The sequence below is a fragment of the Sus scrofa genome, chromosome 1 (assembly GCF_054392235.1).
Source record: "Sus scrofa isolate SSC_HxYL_T2T_F1_AM1 chromosome 1, Sscrofa_HxYL_maternal_Yorkshire_Landrace_v2.0, whole genome shotgun sequence".
Classification (NCBI taxonomy): Eukaryota; Metazoa; Chordata; class Mammalia; order Artiodactyla; family Suidae; genus Sus; species Sus scrofa.
Window position 1 is genome coordinate 272,426,266 of NC_139383.1, and position 18,266 is coordinate 272,444,531.

Below are 18,266 nucleotides of genomic sequence, written 5' to 3' on the forward strand. Positions count from 1 at the left end.
GCATTTGAAAAATTCTAAATTCCAACATATCTGGCCTTAGGCATTCAGGAAAGGGATGGTGGACCTCTAATTGATCACATTAGATGGGTCTCCTCATCTTTAAAATGGGAATTAAAATGGTGATGACTGCAAGAGATGGTGTCCATAAAATATTTAGCATCATGCCCAGCATCATATAAAAGCTCAAAAACTGCTAGTTTGTATTACTGGTATCCATAAAACAGGCTGTTGGGAGGATCCAGTGAAGACAGCACAGCGCCTGGTACTTAGCAAGAGCTCAAAACGTATCGGAGGGAAAGGAATAAGCATTTTGGAATAAGAATGTGTTAAACAATAAAGTACAAATTGATGCAAATTAGGGCCTCTAAAGGTTTATCCATCTGTTCTATGCTGCAGACTGACTAAAAGCTCCTGGGAAATGCCACGCAACTTTGATTTTCTTTGATCAAGCCCAGGCCATCCAAAGCCTTGTCATCCCCACCTGCTGAGGATCAAACCCTGTGTAAGAAATGCGAAAGAGAGAAACACAAACTCCTGGCAGAGAACGGATCAGGGAGAAGCTGGTATAAAATCAGACACACCTCCTAATCCTTTCTCCAAAGGCAAGTGTTTTTCTGTTTGTTTTGGTTTCAGGGTTTGTTTGGGTTTTTTTGTTTTTTGGTTTCTTTTGGTCTTTTTAAGGCCACACTGGGAGTTCCCCTCCTAGCTCAGAGGTTAACAAACCTGACTTGTATCTGTGACCATTCAGGTTCGATCCCTGGACCCGCTCAATGGGTTAAGGATCCAGTGTTGCCATGGCTGTGGTGTAGGTCGCAGATGCGGCTTGGATCCAGCATTGCTGTTGCTGTGGCGTAGGCTGGTAACTACAGCTCTGATTCAACCCCTAGCCTGGGAACCTCCATATGCCAAGCATGTGGCACTTAAAAGATTAAAAAAAAAAAAAATTAAGGCCACACCCAAGGCATATGGAAGTTCCCAGGTTAGAGGTCAAACTGGAGCTATAGCTTCTGGCCTATGCCACAGCCACAGCAACGCCAGATTCAAGCTGAGTCTGTGACCTCCACCACAACTCATCACAACATCAGATCCTTAATCCGCTGAGTAGGGCCAGGGATTGAACCCTTGTCCTCACGGATACTAGTAGGGCTCATTACCACTGAGCCACAATGGGAACTCCTTTGTTTCATTTGTTTTTGATTTTTTTTTTTTTTTTTTTTTTTGGTCTTTTCTAGGGCCGCATCCACGGCTTATGGAGGTTCCCAGGCAACGCCGCATCCTTAACTCACTGAACGAGGCCAGGGATCAAACCCGCCACATCACGGTTCCTAGTCGGATTCGTTAACCACTGAGCCATGACAGGAACTCCTGTTTTTTTAATTTCAGAAATTAGCATCAGAGACAACTCTTGAAGCCCCCCCCCCCCTTTTCTTTTCCTCTGGACCGTAAACATGGCTTGAATCTGCTTACTTTTCGCTGTGGCCAGGCATCACTCTTAGAGACTTACAGTTGGAAGCCACCCAAATGAGCCAATATTGCCTCCTTTTGAAAAGCACTGGGAAGGGGTATATGCAAGCTTTCTGGAATCTGGAACCCTAGTGTCTCAGGAAGGAAGGGTTGGCAGAGTGGCCAAAAGGTCTTTTAAAACAATTTTATTTTTCTCTCTGGATTAAAATGAGGCATTTGGCAGCCCATGTGGTCTAAAAGCCCTTCACGGATGTGTTTGTCACAGAATTTTCAAAACTCTCTAATTCTCAAGATTGGTGGTTGACTATCTTACCCACCAAATAGGAAAAGTGGGGGTTGCTTCTACATTTCTCATGGAAGAGGGAGAGCACAGGATTAGAGCCTAGAGAGCACTAGCATCCTGTCTTATAAGGGAGAGTGTAACCACCTCAGCACCACCTGGGCCCCAGCCCTCAGAGGATCAGGTGAACCCAGCGGGCCCAGTTCCACCTGAGCCCTCCCACCATCCCACAGGCCCTCCTGCCAAGGCGTTTGCCATTTCTCTCTGCTCCTGGGCCACTCCCACAACTCAGCCCCTGCAGCGGTTTCCAAAAGAAACCACTTGCACCCCCACTCCCGGGCCTCGTGCAGACTGTGCTAAAACCCAGTGCATTTCCCAAGGCAGGGCCACGCTGGAAAGCCTGTCATTTCTCCACCTTCCTCCTCCTCCTCCTCCTCCTCTTCGGCTTCTCCATCCCTGGGGTATCAGACTCTTCCCCAAGGCCCATAAATTAATCCTTCCTGACCCACCCCTAACTTGTCCCACACAGAACGGTACACACACCCCCTCCACTTCAGAGAAGCTCATGGTTTCACCGCAACTGGTCCAAGTCAAGGTTTTCCTTCCAGACAGAGTTCCACTCTGAAAGGAATTCTAGTGGCCCTGTTTTTCTCCACCTCGTGTCAGGGGGAAAGGTGAGCACCTCAGCTGAATCACAGAGCTCTCAGAAGCCCTGGAAAAGCCATTATCTTGAGAGAGCAGCGAGCAAGCAGTGACAGAGGAAACCAAAGCTTCCAGCAGACTAAAGAATCTTCCTCTCTGCCTGTGACTCTTGCCCTGCCCCTGGAACCCATCCTGCCCTGCTAGCTCCACAGGACCCTGGCAAGGGTCAAGAAAGTCAGGTAGTGATAAGTGCAGCAAATGAAACACAGTGCGGGGGAGGGAGCCAAGGTGGGGAAGCCGCAGGAACTGACTGGGTGTTACTCACCCTGGACAAAAACCTCCTATTTTTAGGCCTAACATTTAGATCCAGCATTCCAGGCAGAAATTAGGCCGGTGCTGGGACTGGAATCTGCAGCCCTACATGCACTTGCCCTGGGCAAGTCCTCTGGCTCTGAGCCTCTACTTACACAGACCAAACGGAGCTTCAAACACCCTCCTCCAGGGCTCTTGAAAGGACAAAAGGAGACCCCGTCTATGAAGCATGTTGTGCCTGATGCTCAGTAAATGCTCCACAAATGCAGCCAGAACAAGGGCGATGCTTTTTACGGGGAGAGATTCAGAAATGTGTGGCTCTGACGGCCGAGCTGTGGCTCTGTCTGAGAGGAGTCTGGGCCCTCCAGGGCAGCACCACACAGAAGGGTCCAGGGCGAGCCCCCCACGCTGTTGTGACTGTTGTTGGGGCCAGCTCAGGGTCCCCAAGCGCATCTCGTTTGCCTCTATCGCCTGGCGCGCATGTTGGGCAGGGAAGGAAAGTCAGGCTCCAGGGTCACCCCAGCACCCACACAGAGCGGGTTTGTGAACCACACGCAGCTTTCTCTGGCCTCAGTCTCCCCGTCCTTTGAAACATGTCCTGTGGGCTTAACTTCCCTGAATGAGCCAAGACCTGTATGAGAAGGCAGCCACAGAGCTGGAAGGCTCCTTTTATGAGGACAGGTTCACTGGAGCTCAACTTGCTGCAGTGGCCACAGATTCCTAGAAGTGGTGATCAAAAGATAGGATTGCCAGAGTTTCCGTCATGACGCAACGGAAATGAATCTGACTAGGAACCATGAGGTTGCGGGTTCGATCCCTGGCCTCGCTCAGTGGGTTAAGGATCCGGCATTGCCATGAGCTGTGGTGTAGGTCACAGACGCGGCTTGGATCCTGTGTTGCTGTGGCTGTGGTGTAGGCTGGCAGCTGTAGCTCCGATTTGACCCCTAGCCAGGAAACTTCTATATGCAGCGGGTACGGCCCTAAAAAGCAAAAAATAAAAAAATAAAAATAAAAAAAGAGATAGGATTGCCCACAAAATGTGTTGAGCCCTCAGGCCACTTCACCCAGAAGCCTCCGGGTCAGGCCCCCAGGCAGGCCTGGGGTGTGGAGTGGGCAAGGCCCAAATGCTTCCTCCAGGTGAGGTGCTGCCCCTGCCTGGGGGAATCGTTCCAGCCTGGGTGCCTGTCCTGGGGCTGCAGGTGGAGCCCAGGTACTGACCCTGCTCCCCGCACCTACCTGGGTCCTAGGAGCAACCTGCCCCATCCAGGTAGACCTTGCTGAGCTCCTTGGAGCCTCTCACTTTGATCCCAAGGAGAAGGAGCTGAACATGATGCTACTTGGCTCCCTGCTCACAGGTCACGATCCAGACCTCACAATCACCTGGTGGTGCACCCCCCACTCCAGCCAGGATCAAAGAGCTGAATTCTCCAGGACTCTGGCTGGACCCACCTGAGCAAGAAACTGCCAAAAGATGGGGCGTTTGAAGGACCTGGAGCACCTACACACCCCAAGCTTTCCTCATGGTTTCAGTTACAAGATCTGTGTTTGGAGACCTCCCCTTGGGGGCAGGGACCATGGAAAAGTTCCAGCTGCAAGCAGACCAGCTGGGAGTGGAAATCATCTCCTCGGGCTGCACCATCACGGCCCTGGAGGTCAAAGACAGGCAAGGCAGAGCCTCAGATGTGGTGCTTGGCTTTGCTGAATTGGAAGGGTACCTCCAAAAGCATCCCTACTTTGGAGCAGTGGTTGGCAGGGTGGCAAAGCAAATTGCCAAAGGAACATCACGTTGGATGGGAAGGAGTATAAGCTGGCCAACAGCCTGCACAGAGGAGTCAGAGGATTTGATAAGGTCCTCTGGACCCCTTGGGTGCTCTCAAATGGCATCAAGTTCTCGAGGGTCAGTCCAGATGGTGAGTTAAAAGTCTGGGTGACATACACGCTAGATGGCAGGGAGCTCATGGTCAACTCTCAAGCACAGGCCAGTCGGACCGCCCCAGTCAATCTGACCAGCCATTCTTATTTCAACCTCGTGGGCCAGGGTTCCCCGAATATATATGACCATGAAGTCACTATAGAAGCTGATGCTTTTTTGCCTGCAGATGAAAACCTAATCCCTACAGGAGAAGTTGCTCCAATGCAAGGAGCTGCATTTGATCTGAGGAAACCAGCAGAGCTTGGAAAACACCTGCAGGAGTTCCACATCAATGGCTTTGACCACACGTTCCGTCTGAAGGGATCTAAAGAAAAGCAATTTCGTGTACGGGTCCATCATGCTGGAAGCGGGAGGGTACTGGAAGTGTATACCACCCAGCCTGGGATCCAGTTTTACACGGGCAACTTCCTGGGTGGCACGCTGAAAGGCCAGACTGGAGCAGTCTGTCCCAAGCACTCTGGTTTCTGCCTCGAGACCCAGAACTGGCCCGATACAGTCAATCAGCCCCACTTCCCGTCTGTGAGTTCAAACACACCCCTTGGTTCTAGTTTTCTGTGGCCTAAGGAAATGTAAAGATATGACCTGTTCCAGGGTCAGGCTGGAAGCCCCTTCAGGAACCTGTCTCCTACGCAGAGATAAGATGAAGATTTAGAGGTTTTAAAAGTGATCCTGTGTATTACTCAGCCATTAAAAGGAAAGAAAGAACGGCATTTTTAGCAACAGGGATGGACCTAGAAATTATCATGCTAAGTGAAGTCAGTCAGACAATGAGACACCAACATCAAATGCTATCACTTACATGTGGAATCTGAAAAAAGGACACAATGAACTTCTTTGCAGAACAGATACTGACTCAGAGACTTTGAAAAACGTATGCTTTCCAAATGAGACAGGTTGAGGGGTGGGGGGATGCACTGGGGTTTTGGGATGATCATGCTATAAAATTGCATTGGGATGACTGTTGTACATCTATAAATGTAGTAAAACTCATTAAGTAATAAAGAAAAGAATGTAAAAAAATTAAGAAACAGAAAAAAAAGTGATCCTGTGAATTAAAATTACACAAATGGTAGTTGTCATGATAATCTGAATATTGATTTCTTTCACAATGACTGGCTCCAGGCCAAGTCTAATGGTCAGCTCTATTCTCTGTGTAGTGAAAAAGACCCAACCATCAATGTCATCTTCTAAGCCCTGACCCTAATCCAGAAGTGGTACCCAGATCCTTGTGTTGGCTCTGTCTCTCCACTCTGCTTCTTTTCACTCCTTCTTTCTTTGATCCTACTCATTCCTTTTTCCCTTCCTCTTCTACCTCATACCACCTTGATCTGTGCAGCACTTTGGAGTTTTCAGAGGTCACTGAGCTCATTCAACCTGGTGGTAGAGGGACCTCTCTGCCTCAGTAAAAGAATAGATGATGAAGTGAGCCACCTGAGAATTAGGGGAGGTAAATGACCCACCTAAAGGCGCACAGCCAGGAAAAATTTAGCCTGGATTCAAGATCAGGTCATGCAAATTCAAGTCCTTCTTTGCCTCCACTTCAGTCTTCCAGAGCATTCCTGGAGTCATTAATGGGAAAAGGGGGGGTCTGACCCTTACTCTGTTAAAGCCAGACCTTCTTTCCAGATATCACTTTTATAAGAAGCCCTAGTCAGAGTTTAAATGTATCTCTGAGCCTTATAAATAGTGTGACTTAAAATACAAGATCTAAATATCCAGAAAAAAAAAATCTGTGAATTTGATTCTCCGCCTTTGGGGTTACTAAGAAAGCCCAGCCTAGCCAAGACATGGGAAGGAAGCCGCTGGAGACAAGAGCTGTGTGAGTTCGAGGAGAGGGCCTTGCTGGGACTGCACGCTGCACCGAGAGCAGACTGTATTTGGTATACGAGGCGGAGTTCCCTCCTCTCCTAAACAATTGAATCACGAGTGATGGGTTTGTGTTGATGGTTTTTAAAGAAATGTTATCTTATACTCCTCTACACTAATAATCAGTTGAAATAAAACCAAAATGTGCACCCTCAGAAAAAAAAAAAAAGAATAAAAAGAAACTGCCAAAAGACTGACAGCACTAATAACAAGTTATGAAGCTGAAAGAAGCTTCTCAAAACTCCCAGGAATAAAAAGCAACCACTGATTAACCATGCTAGAGGCAGAACTGATTTGTCTTCCTTTTTGTCTCTCTTAAAAATGATACTACAGGAGTTCCCGTCATGGCACAGCGGAAACAAATCCAACTAGGAACCATGAGGTTGCGAGTTCAATCCCTAGCCTCGCTCAGTGGGTTAAGGAGCCAGGGTTGCTGTGATCTATGGTAGGTCACAGACACAGCTCAGATCTGGCGTTGCTATGGCTGTGGCGTAGGCTGGCAGCTACAGGTCTGATTAGACCCCTAGCCTGGGAACCTCCATATGCCATGGGTGTGGTCCTAAAAAGACAAAAAGAAATAAAAATGATACTACAAAAATCATCAGATAAAGAGATAGTTCAAAGTATGCAGCCAAAATATGAGAGGTACATCAGACAGCTGAGTAATACTAATTATTTTTATATTATTTTCACGTGTTATGGTTGTTTTTCTGAATTTGGTCCTATTTAGAGTATTGGTCAGTCTGTGTTAGCTGTTGGGATGGCACCTCATATTCTAAATGCAGTCAGCCTTCTGTATCCATGGGTCTTACATCCACAAATTCAACTAACCACGGATGGAAAATACTCCAAAACATCACATTCCAGAAAGTTCCAAAAAGCAAAACTTAAATTTGCTGCATACAGGCAACTATTTGCGTGGCATTTACATTGTATTAGGAATTATAAGTAATTGCAAGGTGATTTAAAGTATATGGGAGGGGAGTTCCTCCGTGGGCTAGCTGGTTAAGGATCCAGTGTTGTCACTGCTGTGGCAAGGGTTCGATCCCTGGCCCATCAACTTCTGTATGCCATGGGCACCGCCAAAAAATAAATAAATAAAATATATGGGAGGCTGTGGGTTATGTGCAAATACGATGCCCTTTTGTGTAAAGGACTTGAGCGTCCTGGGATCTGGTATCTGTGGGGTCCTGGAACCAATCCCCTGTGGATACCCAAAGACGACTGCATTCAATCCCCAGCCAAATCATGTGTCTGCAAATTTGTGTTCCCTTTTCTTAAAGCAGGCCCTCGATATTGAATAAGCTTCCTGCAGCACTTGGATGCCCCCCAGCTGAACCAGACCAGGCCTCAGGCTAAACGCTTTACCAGAGGTTTCTCAAATAAGTCTCACAACGTCCTGTGAAGTCATTCTAGTGTTATCTCCACTTTACAGACATGCAAATGGAAGCTCAGAAAGGTGAAGTGACTTGCCCAGTGTGTCACACAGCATAAAGTGATGGAGCTGATATTCAGGTCCAGAGAGCTGGCCTCAGGGCCCACCCTTTTAACTATTCTCAGTAAACATGAAGACTCACCCATGGACTAATCACCCAGGGATCTTTGGCACATCCTCTCATTTTGCCTTTCACGATGATCACTTAGCAATTGACCCAAAGCTAGCCAATCATGGGCTAGACTCAGCAGGGGCCAGCTTCTCCTCGGCCCAGCTGGCGAGCATTGGCTCAACTCCTCTGCCATTTCCAGGAGCCTCCTGCGTGCCTGGTGTGAGCCTTCCCCATGCACGCCATCCTATTCACCCCTCATCGTGGTCAGTGCGGGGGCTCTTTAGCTGAGGAGACCGAGCTTTAGCAAAAGCTGAGATCGCTGGGCTCCCCCACAAGGGGGGCGCTGAGTTTGAAAAGCAGACCCTCTGCCTCCCAGGCCCAGCTCTTGGCCGGGGGATGGTGCTGGGGGGAAGGAGGGAGAGTCCTGCTTTATCTAAAACCTCTTTAAATTGGCTTGCATTACAGGGAAATGCTCCCTGTTGGAAGAAACATGGTATAATTTGGGGGGCAGGGGTGGGGGGGGAGTAGTGCACGGAAGGCTGTTTCCAGTTATGTTTTTCATTATAAGGGTCAAAGCAAACACAGACGCAGGAAGCTAAGAGACAAGCCTCAGACTAAACATACGACCAGCTGTCGCTCCAGCCATCACAGACCTGTTCTCGGAGGGACATCTTGTAGGCCCCTTTCTTGAATCCCCTTCAAAAATCTGAAGCCTGGATCCAGCCAGCTTCTCCTTGCTGCCTGGCTCAGAAATCATGGTGCAAGAGTTTTTCCAAGAGAAATAGGGCGAGGTACATGAAGGATCGGTGCTGCCCTGAGAGGGCACTATGTCCGCCCCCAGCACAGGTCCCGGGCCTGAGACTCGTCCTCCTGGCCCCACAATGGCACTGTGTGGCCCACACAGAGAACCCCAGGCTGTAGCCACACCCCGTGAGGTCCTGCCGGGCAGCCAACGAAAGCAGAACCAACAGTGACTGAGCCAGCATCCTGCCAGCTCCCACTCCTAGATCCGATGCCGGGGACTGGAGGACTTTGTCTTCTTTCAGAACAACTGGGGGGAGCAGCAAGAAGTCAGGGGGAGAGGGGGGCTCCTCTCTCCACGCTGCAGCCAGCTCATGATACCCACCCCCCCGGTGACCCCAGCAAAGCGGAGGTAAATCATTTCAACGTTTCACGTACCTCATCCTCTGCTTCTCTCCCCCCAGAGTAAAAGGCGAAACAAGTTCTAGTGAGCTCTGCTCTGCAGAAGGAGGCAGGGCTGGGAGGAAGGGAAGGTGCTGCGTTCCAACTCCTGTCAAAAGAATAAACAGCGGTTTCACGAAGAGGAGCGCAGACGGATCCCACAGCAGCCAGGGGCCTTGTTCCTCCTTGCTCGCCCTGGGAAGTGGGCTGTTTATCAGGCCTGTTGACTCAGAGCTGCATGCCAAGGCAGAGACGTCTCTCTCCGGCCCAGGATCGGCCCGGCCTCCTTCACTAAGCGAAACTACAGGTCCAAACTAGGCCTGGTGGTGGAGGAGGGACAGCCACCACCCTTGGGAGAGACACACAGGCCGCCCACATCACCCACTCCTCGGCGAAAATGAGAACCATTCTGAACCCAAACCACCCCAAATGACAACTAGCAGGGACAGCCAATGGAGAATTTAAAAAGAAGGGGGCAGAAAATGGAGAGGGGTGGCTAAAGGAGAGCATCCTCAAAACTCCCGTTGAAATGCTACCTTCCGAGCCTCTTGTTCGCATCCTTTAGGCTTCAGAAGTTGTTCTGTTTGAACACTATTTTTATAGAATGTTCTGAGATCTCCTGCATGGCAAGCCAAGCTATAAGAACTTCAAAAGGTCACTGAGGCCCAACCCAACTCTTTGGCTGAATAATGCTTAACCCTCCCCACACCCACCTCCTGCTCCCAAAATAGAATTTCCTAGCTGGAAGAGACCTCACAGCAGTGGATTTGTAAATGTCGCAACAGCTAAAGCTTTAAAAAAAAAAAAAAAAAAAATGAAGTCATTCTCAGAACCCCACTATGTAAAACAGAGGACACAGGGGGCTTTGGCTGAAGGAGGGAAATGAAGTAAGTAGGGGCTCAGAGCCCCCCCACCCATTCTTCCCAAGTGGCCCCAGACACTTCCTGGGAGTAGAGCCTAGAAACCCCAGACTAAGGAGAAGGGGCCGAAACCTGACAGAAAGGAGCCAAGAACTGCCCCCTCAGCTTCCAGCGGATGGATGCCTAATTTAGCTTCTCACTCCTGTTCTGGGGAAGAAATTCAGCGCCCCCTCCTCTGGGGCATGAGCTAGTTGACCACAGTCTTCAAGATCTGCTTAATAAACTACTGAAATCCTCCCTGCTGGCATCTACTAAAGCTGAACCAACCACACCTCATGTTCCAGTCATTCCGCCCCAGATTAATACCTGAAAGCAAGTGCATTTAAGTTCAAACAGAGACGTGACCTGGGACCAAAAGCTGGAAAAACCCCAAGGCCCATCATCAGCCAGATCAGGTGTGGTCCAGGTGAGGGTCACACACATCCGTGAGAAGGAACCAGCCACAGCTGCTGACATCAACAGGGTAAATCTCACACATGGTACTGAGTCAAAGCAGCCCTGGATGCTTGCATTTATTTAACGTTCAAAAATAGACAAAACCGGGAGTTCCCGTCGTGGCGCAGTGGTTAACGAATCCGACTAAGAACCATGAGGTTGCGGGTTCGGTCCCTGGCCTTGCTCAGTGGGTTAAGGGATCTGGCGTTGCCGTGAGCTGTGGTGTAGGTTGCAGACTCGGCTCAGATCCCACGTTGCTGTGGCTCTGGCGTAGGCTGGTGGCTACAGCTCCGATTCGACCCCTAGCCTGGGAACCTCCATATGCCGCAAGAGCGGCCCAAGAAATGGCAAAAAAGACAAAAAAAAAAAAAAAAAAAAAAAAAATAGACAAAACCAGGGAGTTCCCATGGTGGCTCAGCAGAAACAAATCTGACCAGTATCTACGAGAATGCAAGTTGGATCCCTGGCCTCACTCAGTGGGTTAAGGATCCAGTATTGCTACCAGCTGTGGTGTAGGTTGCAGATGCGGCTCGGATCCCATGTTGCTGTGGCTGTGGTGTAGGCCAACAGCCACAGCTCCAATTGGACCCCTAGCCTGGGAACTTCCATATGCCCCAAGTGTAGCCCTAAAAAGACAAAAAAAAAAAAAAAAAAGACAAAACCAATCTGTGGTGCCAGAAGTCAGAGTGGGAGTGGTAGAGACTGGGAAGGGGAGGCTCAGAGAGCTGCTGGGGGAGGGGGGGGGCTTGTCATGTTGTTTCTCGAGCCAGGTAGTGGTTATGCAGGTGTGTCCACCTTGGGAAAATGCCTCACAAACATTCCATTTCAGTGTGTGTGTTAAAAACAAAGATGCACAGAAATCTTCCTGCTGGAAGCTGCCTTCTCTTGGGAATTCTGACTTCCCCTGAGTCTACAGGGTCTCAGGGCCACAGGGTCATGGATAGACCCCGTTTTTTCCTTCTCTTGGGTTCAACGCCCCAATACCAAGCACCACAGAGCACCTAAGTACGGACTCAGGGAAGATCTTTCACATTAAATGATGCAGGCAGCTGGACTGTGGTCAACTGGGAGGGAAAGTTCACAGCATTTGGAGGCTCAGGAACTGGGCTAAGATAAACTGGTCCTTTCAAGAAGCAAGCACCCAGGAGTTCCCATCGTGGCTCAGTGGTTAACAAATCTGACTAGGAACCATGAGGTTGCGGGTCCAATCCCTGGCCTCGCTCAGTGGGTTAAGGATCCAGTGTTGCCGTGAACTGCGGTGTAGGTTGCAGACGCGGCTCAGATCCCGCGTTGCTGTGGCTCTGGCGTAGGCTGGCAGCTACAGCTCCAACTTGACCCCTAGCCTGCTGGGAACCTCCATATGCTGCAGGAGCGGCCCTAGAAAAGGCAAAAAGACAAAAAAACAAAACAACAACAACAAAAAAAAGCAAGCACCCATCATGGTTGCCACCTTCCAGTTTACAAAGCAGCCTCTCTCCTTTAACTCAGCAAATCCTCAGGCTCACCCGCCCCGGGTCAGGGAAGGGAGGGAGGCACTGGGAGCCTCTGTGACTTGCTCAAAGTTGCCGGCTGGTGGGTCTGATGCTGCCCTTCCTCCTGAGCTGCCTCTGGGGAACACCCTACAGGTTCGTGGAATTAGAGGCTCCAGGCTCATGAATCAGAGCACGACAGAGTATGCAAACTTGGAAGGCAGAAAATTCAACTTCCAGAGGATCCGACATGACCTTCCTCCTTCTCCGACATACCCTGATGCCCAGACTCTCAAAACAAGGAAGCATGTACTTCCGGTCATTCCTTCATGGAGAGGCAGGGAACTGTAGCAAGTGAGCCTCAGGTCTGCTGATCAAAGGAGGCCAGTGGCCATCCAGGTAGGAGTTTGGCACGTTTCCCAGCCCAGCCAGGCCGACTAATCTCATCACTCAATGTTCCCCAAGGCCCCTTCCAGCCCTAACAGTCCATAGGCCTGTCAGATGACAGCCAGCATTCAGAGCCTGTCCATCTGCCATGTCCCCTGCAGAGGAGTGCAGGGCCTTGGAGCTGCGGCTCAGCAGCTGCAGCCCAGGTGTGAAGGGTCCCGGCTTCATGCCCCAGACCCCTTCCAGCTGAGAAACACAAAGGTCCGGATTCCCACCCTGTGGGAGAGGGAGGATTAAGTGTTCTTGGCAAAAAGTGCTACAGATACAAAGATTGCAGCTGTCACTTTTAATCCTAAATACGTTTAAGGCAGGTATAAGACATTCTTGCTGTCACTTGTGAATGATGGAGCAGTTTAGTTGGTTTCCTCTTCCGTGTGGTGAGGATAATTATAATCCCCACCGCTCGGGGTGGGTGAGGGGCCTAGAGCACCGTGGTTATGAATGTGGACTCTGGGCCCAGGCTGCCGGAGTTCGAGTCCCAGGCCTGCCCATATGCGATCCTGGGCAATGTGCTTAACCTCTCTGTGTCTCTGTTTCTACGGCTGCACAATGGGAACAACAGCAGCTGGATGGTAGCTGGCACATGGTAAGTGTCTAGAGATACGTATTACCCAATATTGCAAGAAGTAAGGAGACACGCCCGGAAAAGTGCTTGAGGTGCTCAATCATTGTCCGTCTCTGCTGTTCTATTAATCCGAGGCTGCAGCTCCTTGGAGTTTACATTTGTGTATCAAATAGTCATTTTGACCATGTAACCCTGCAGGTGGGGAAAGGTACGGAGGGAAGGGTTCCTGGCACGACGTTTCCGTTACTGTTAAGTACTGCCCCCCACACACGCCTGTGAGTATCAGAGCTGAAACGATCTTGGCAAAAGCCCACATAATAAATAACGGCAGTCAAGAGAGGTTGCATCTATAAGTCTATTTCCTTGAGAAGAGCTGGAAAAATGAAATCATGATGACTCTTCCCAGGCCAGTACATTGCTAATCATCTTGAGATCTGCCTCTGCCCCAGGTAACTCCAGGACAGACTCCACCAAAGCCATGCTGAAGCACTCCTGCCTCTGCAAGCATCCATCCTGAGCCTCAGCCCTCCTCCTGCACACCAGGAAGTCCCTCTCTGGGGCTCATGTCAGTCCTTCAAGCTCTATAGGTCAGACTCTTCCTAGAGAAGAAAGAAGCTGGCTTTGTTGACAGCTGGGGAGATGTGAGGCGCTCCCACGGAAGGGCGAGGCCCGGGTACTGATGACAGCCTGGGCTTGAGCACCAGCACAGGTGGCTGGAGGATTTCCCCACCCAAGGAAACCGCTCTATTCCTACCCTCTCTTGGTCCCTCTCACCTTTTCCTCAGGCCAAGGACCCCAGATGGAGGTGAGAAAGAGGCACCTGCTCCTTATTCACAATTGGGCAGTAGGTGCCAGGGGGTACCCTTGCCCCCGACCCCCCATAGAAGTTCTCACTCTTTCCTCAGCAGAGAGAACCTCAAAGTCAGGTAAGTCAGCTCCCTGCCTCAAAGCAGGACTGCTTTTTGAACACGTGATAAGCTCATCTTCCGTCAAGGTCACACCCACGCCCCGTTTAGAGCCCACTGCCATCCACAAAAGCCACATAACATAGAGGCTAAGTAGGAGAAATATTACAAGCCCAAGTTATAAGAAAGGGAACTGAAGATCAGGGAAGAAACTTACAGAGTCGTATGGTCTGAGTCAGCAGCCCTGGAATGGAAGACAAGTTTGAGGTCTTTCTGTGAGTCTGTCCCACCTCAGCCTTGTACACCCCTGGTGGTGGTGAAGTCAGACCAAGCTGGGGATGCTAACGGAGGCAGAACAAGAAGAGGGTCATGAACCAGATTCCACTAGAACCCAAGCTCTTTGGGGGGTGGGAGGGAGCACTTGTCTTCTGTCTTGGTCACTTCTGGGCTTTCCTGGTACCTGGAACAGTATTTGACATCTATCAGATGTTCAGTAAATATTTGCTGAATTAATGCTGAGTGAAAGCCTACAGGAGCCAGGCAGGCAGCAGAAGTATGTGAATTTGACCAGGTAAGGATGGACTGTGATAAACTAGCCAAATCAGATCAAAATCAGATTTTAAAAAGAAAACAGGTTTCCCATTGTGGCTTAGCAGAAACGAATCTGACCAGTATCCATGAGGACTTGGGTTCGATCCCTGGCCTCGCTCAGTGGGTTAAGGATCCAGTATTGCCACCAGCTGTGGTGTAGGTCACAGACACGTCTTGGATCTGGTGTTGCTGTGGCTGTGGCTGTGGTGTAGGCCGCAGCTACAGCTCCAATTCAACCCCTAGCCTGGGAACCTCCATATGCCATGGGTACGGTCCTTAAAAGACATAAATAAATAAATGAAAAAAGAAGTACCCTTCTTTGATTACAGAATGTGATATACTGGCCATAGATGACTCTTCTTTTAAGGGAAACTGTTTTGTGCCAGAAGCTAAAAGTATTGTTTGAACCCTTGCTCCCCAACCTAGGGGATGTAGGCGTGTCTGTCCCTTCTCTGTGCGTCTGTTTTCTCATCTGTGAAGTGCAAGGTCCCTCCCATTTCCACTCCATCCTGCCTGGGCCTGAGTCTGAGGGTAGAGTTGTGAACTGGGCTCCTATAGCAGTCTGACTGGGGGATTCAGAAGGCTTCATGGAGGAGGGGATGTGACCAGACCTTTCCAGATGGGCTTCCCCTGCCTCCCAGGGATCTGGCATATCAGTCTGCACAGCCACTCACCCTTCTCTTCCTTCTCACTGAAGACAGGCTGAAAAACTAACCTGCCGGGGGAGGCAGGCAGCCCCACACTTCAGAATTTATAAATCCTCCTCTGCTCAGGCTCAGGCCCAGTCCATCCTGGGAGGTGCTGGGGGTCATTTTATGAACCAACCACCTTCGGCTTTCGGGGCGTAGGGATGGGGCAGGATGCCACAGAATCACCAGCCCACTCACGAGCCCCCCTGAACCCTTCCCAGGGTGACAGAAAAGAGGAAATGGAGCACAATTCCGGCCCCAAGACAAAGAAACTCGGCCAAGCAAAGAGAAGGGAAACAGCTTTCTGAGTCAGGGGACTTGGAATCTGCTAGGGCCACAGGGAACCTTCTCCACCTGGGCTTATGGTGAGGCTGAGGTGTGGACTCAAGCAACTGAGAAGATAAGGACAGGTGGGTCCGCCCCCACCCAGCTCAGCCCCAGAAGCATTTCTTTCCAAAGCGCCCGTGGAAAGGAGTGGTTTGCAGTGAAGAACATTTTTCAAAAAAATCGAAGTCTAATACTAATAATATAACCAGATAAAAGAAAGGCCAAGAAAGTGCCATATAAATCCAAAGACACGGTTCCACAGGCCACGTGGCCACAGGCACATTTTTCCCCTCCTGGGCCTCACGCCCCGTGTGGGCACTGACGGAGTCGAAGTGGAACATTCCCAGGACCCACCTGGGCTCGGTGGCTGTGAAGAGCCTGTTGTTACTTGCTCTGCAAACCTGGCTGATGAACATGCAGCCTTCAGAGCGCAAGGTCACCTCCTCCAAGATCTGTCTCCTGGCACAAGTGGATTCTCACAGCCCTGGTGTGGCCTGCTGGTTTCACGGCGCCTAGAGCGCAGGTTCCTGGACATATGTCCATCTCACTCTCTGCACGCACATTCTCAAGGGCAGCAGGGAAGTCTGCTTTAGGTCAAGGTCCCTGGTGGTCCTCACCACAGGGTCTGGTAGAGAGGAGGTCTTGAGGATCAGTAGGCTGGTGACAGATGGACAGATGGACTTGCTGGGGCTACTGTAATAAAGCACCACAAAGTGGGTGGCTTAACACAGCAGAAGTTTATCCTCTTATACTTCTGAAGGCCAGAAGTCCAAAGTCAAGGTGTTAGCAGAGCTGGTTCCTTCTGAAGGTCATGAAAAGGAATTCTACAGGCTTCTCTCCTGGCTTCTGGTGGTTGCCAGCCACCCTTGGCATTCCTTGGGGCAGCATAACCCAACACCGTCTGCATCATCACACAGTGTTCTCTGTGTGTGTGATAGCCTCCAAATTTCCCTCTCTTTAGAAGGACAACAGTCACTGGATTGGAGCCCACCCGAATCCAGCATGACCTCATCTTAATTTGAGTCATCTGACAAGAATCTATTTCTAAAAAAACTCATATTCATAAGCACTGGGGATTCGGAAGACACAATTCTACCCACTAGAGACCGTTACCCAAATGCCTATTGGCTGGGAGCGTGTAAACACTAGCAGAACCACCTGTGAGGGTGGAAACGCTGCATATAATTACGGAGTTGAAAGCGAAAGTTTGGAGGCAGGCGGGGAGGTAGGGGTGGTCTTGAGAAAGAGGAAAACATCTTAGAGCATCTCTACTTGGCCAGGATTATAGGAAGAAGAGAAATGCCTCCCCGGGACAGGCATCTGTGGGATGTCCCGCCGAAATGCTGCCGGTCTGTCAATACTCAGCTCTGGGCATCACAGAGCCATGAATGGGTAAGCTTCCTCCCAAGAGGAGCAGGATGTGAAAGAAGAGGGGGCCCTGGGGCAGCTGGAACCAAGAACCTATGGAAGCACAGAGCTGGGCACCAGATTGCAGTGGGTCAAGGAATGAAGGTCAGGTGAGAAAGTGACGTGCAAGGACCTCTCGCCAGCAGCTTGCCTTGGGAAGGGCTGGAGGGAGGGTGCCAGCTAGAGACACATGGAGCAAAAAGGAAATACCCTTGAGTACACTGCTGATAATGAAAAGCCCTTAATGAGACAGAGCCGAGGAGAGGAGGGTTTGAAGATTCAGAGGAGGGAGAGGATGGGGGCTGAAGAGCATCTCTTGGCGGGGAGATGGGGGTGCCACCAAGACAGGCTGAAAGTGCTCCCCCTTTTTGAAAGGAGCAGGAGACAGAATGGGTGGGTTGGCAAGTCTGGGGATAAAGCGGGTAGGTGACAGGCTCCAATCCAGAGCAGCTGAAGCGAGGAGGGAGAAGGGGGCCAGGAGGCAGAGAAGCTGGAGAGCTGTGCAGAATCTCATCACCAGGAACCTTGAACTTGCACCTGAAAAATGGGCATTTCATCCTGAAAGTACTAGAGAATCCTTGAATGCCACTAGGCAAAGAAAGTTACACGATTTGCTTTTTAGAAGACTTCCTTGGCTGAAGGATGAGGGAGCCCAGCCAGGAGGCTGCTGGCCAATGTCAGAGGAAAGAGTAGAGACCTAACCCCACAGGTAGAGCTGGAAGACAAGAAAGAAGTGGCATCTTGAGACATAGGGTTACATCTATCTTACTTTCTTTCTTTCTTTTTTTTTTTTTTTGCTTTTTAGGGCCACACCCACAGCACATGCAAGTTCCCAGGCTAGGGGTTGAATCGAAACTGTAGCTGCCAGCCCACGCCACAGCCACAACAATGCCAAAGCCGCATCTTCGACCTACACTACAGCTCACGGCAACGCCAGATACTTAACCCACCGAGCAAGGCTGGGGATCGAACCCGCAACCTCAAGGTTACTAGTCGGATTCCTGAGCCACAATAGGAACTACCGGGTCACGTCTTTGAAAATCTGCTTCAGTGTTACTTTAGAGAAACTGTCCTGGATTTAAAATTACTTTCCTTTTGTAGTTATCTATCTTTCAATTTTATTTCTTCTTCTACCAGAGTGTCAACTCTGTGGGCAGATATTTTTGTGCGTTTGGTACCTGTGTGGAAACATCTGTCTATTACAGCCCCTGGCGCTCCGTACAACTTTGTAGGCTAAAATGCATGCCTGGTACAGTGCTTGGCACCTGTGTGTTCAATAAACATG

At 50.0% G+C, this 18,266-nt stretch overlaps 1 protein-coding gene, 1 long non-coding RNA gene and 1 pseudogene across 16 annotated transcripts in view; 2 read left to right on the top strand and 1 right to left on the bottom strand.

Annotated features, from left to right (window-relative positions):
- The window catches only part of GGTA1 (glycoprotein alpha-galactosyltransferase 1), a 76,573-nt gene that overhangs the window by 29,492 nt on the left and 28,815 nt on the right, over positions 1 to 18,266 (bottom strand). For 6 of the 14 annotated variants that reach the window (NM_001444535.1, NM_001444532.1, NM_001444534.1 and 3 more), the window contains 1 exon segment: positions 9,224 to 9,335. The gene's annotated coding sequence lies outside the window, so the exon portion shown is untranslated. 14 annotated transcript variants of the gene reach the window in all.
- Positions 451 to 5,500, top strand: LOC100154345 (galactose mutarotase pseudogene; annotated as a pseudogene). The gene is made up of 2 exons (XR_014826338.1): positions 451 to 602; positions 4,054 to 5,500. The product of XR_014826338.1 is annotated as a galactose mutarotase pseudogene (transcript).
- LOC146407187 (uncharacterized) lies at positions 16,851 to 17,826 on the top strand. Its single transcript, XR_014826369.1, has 2 exons — positions 16,851 to 16,966; positions 17,787 to 17,826. It is a non-coding gene; the product is annotated as an uncharacterized LOC146407187 (long non-coding RNA).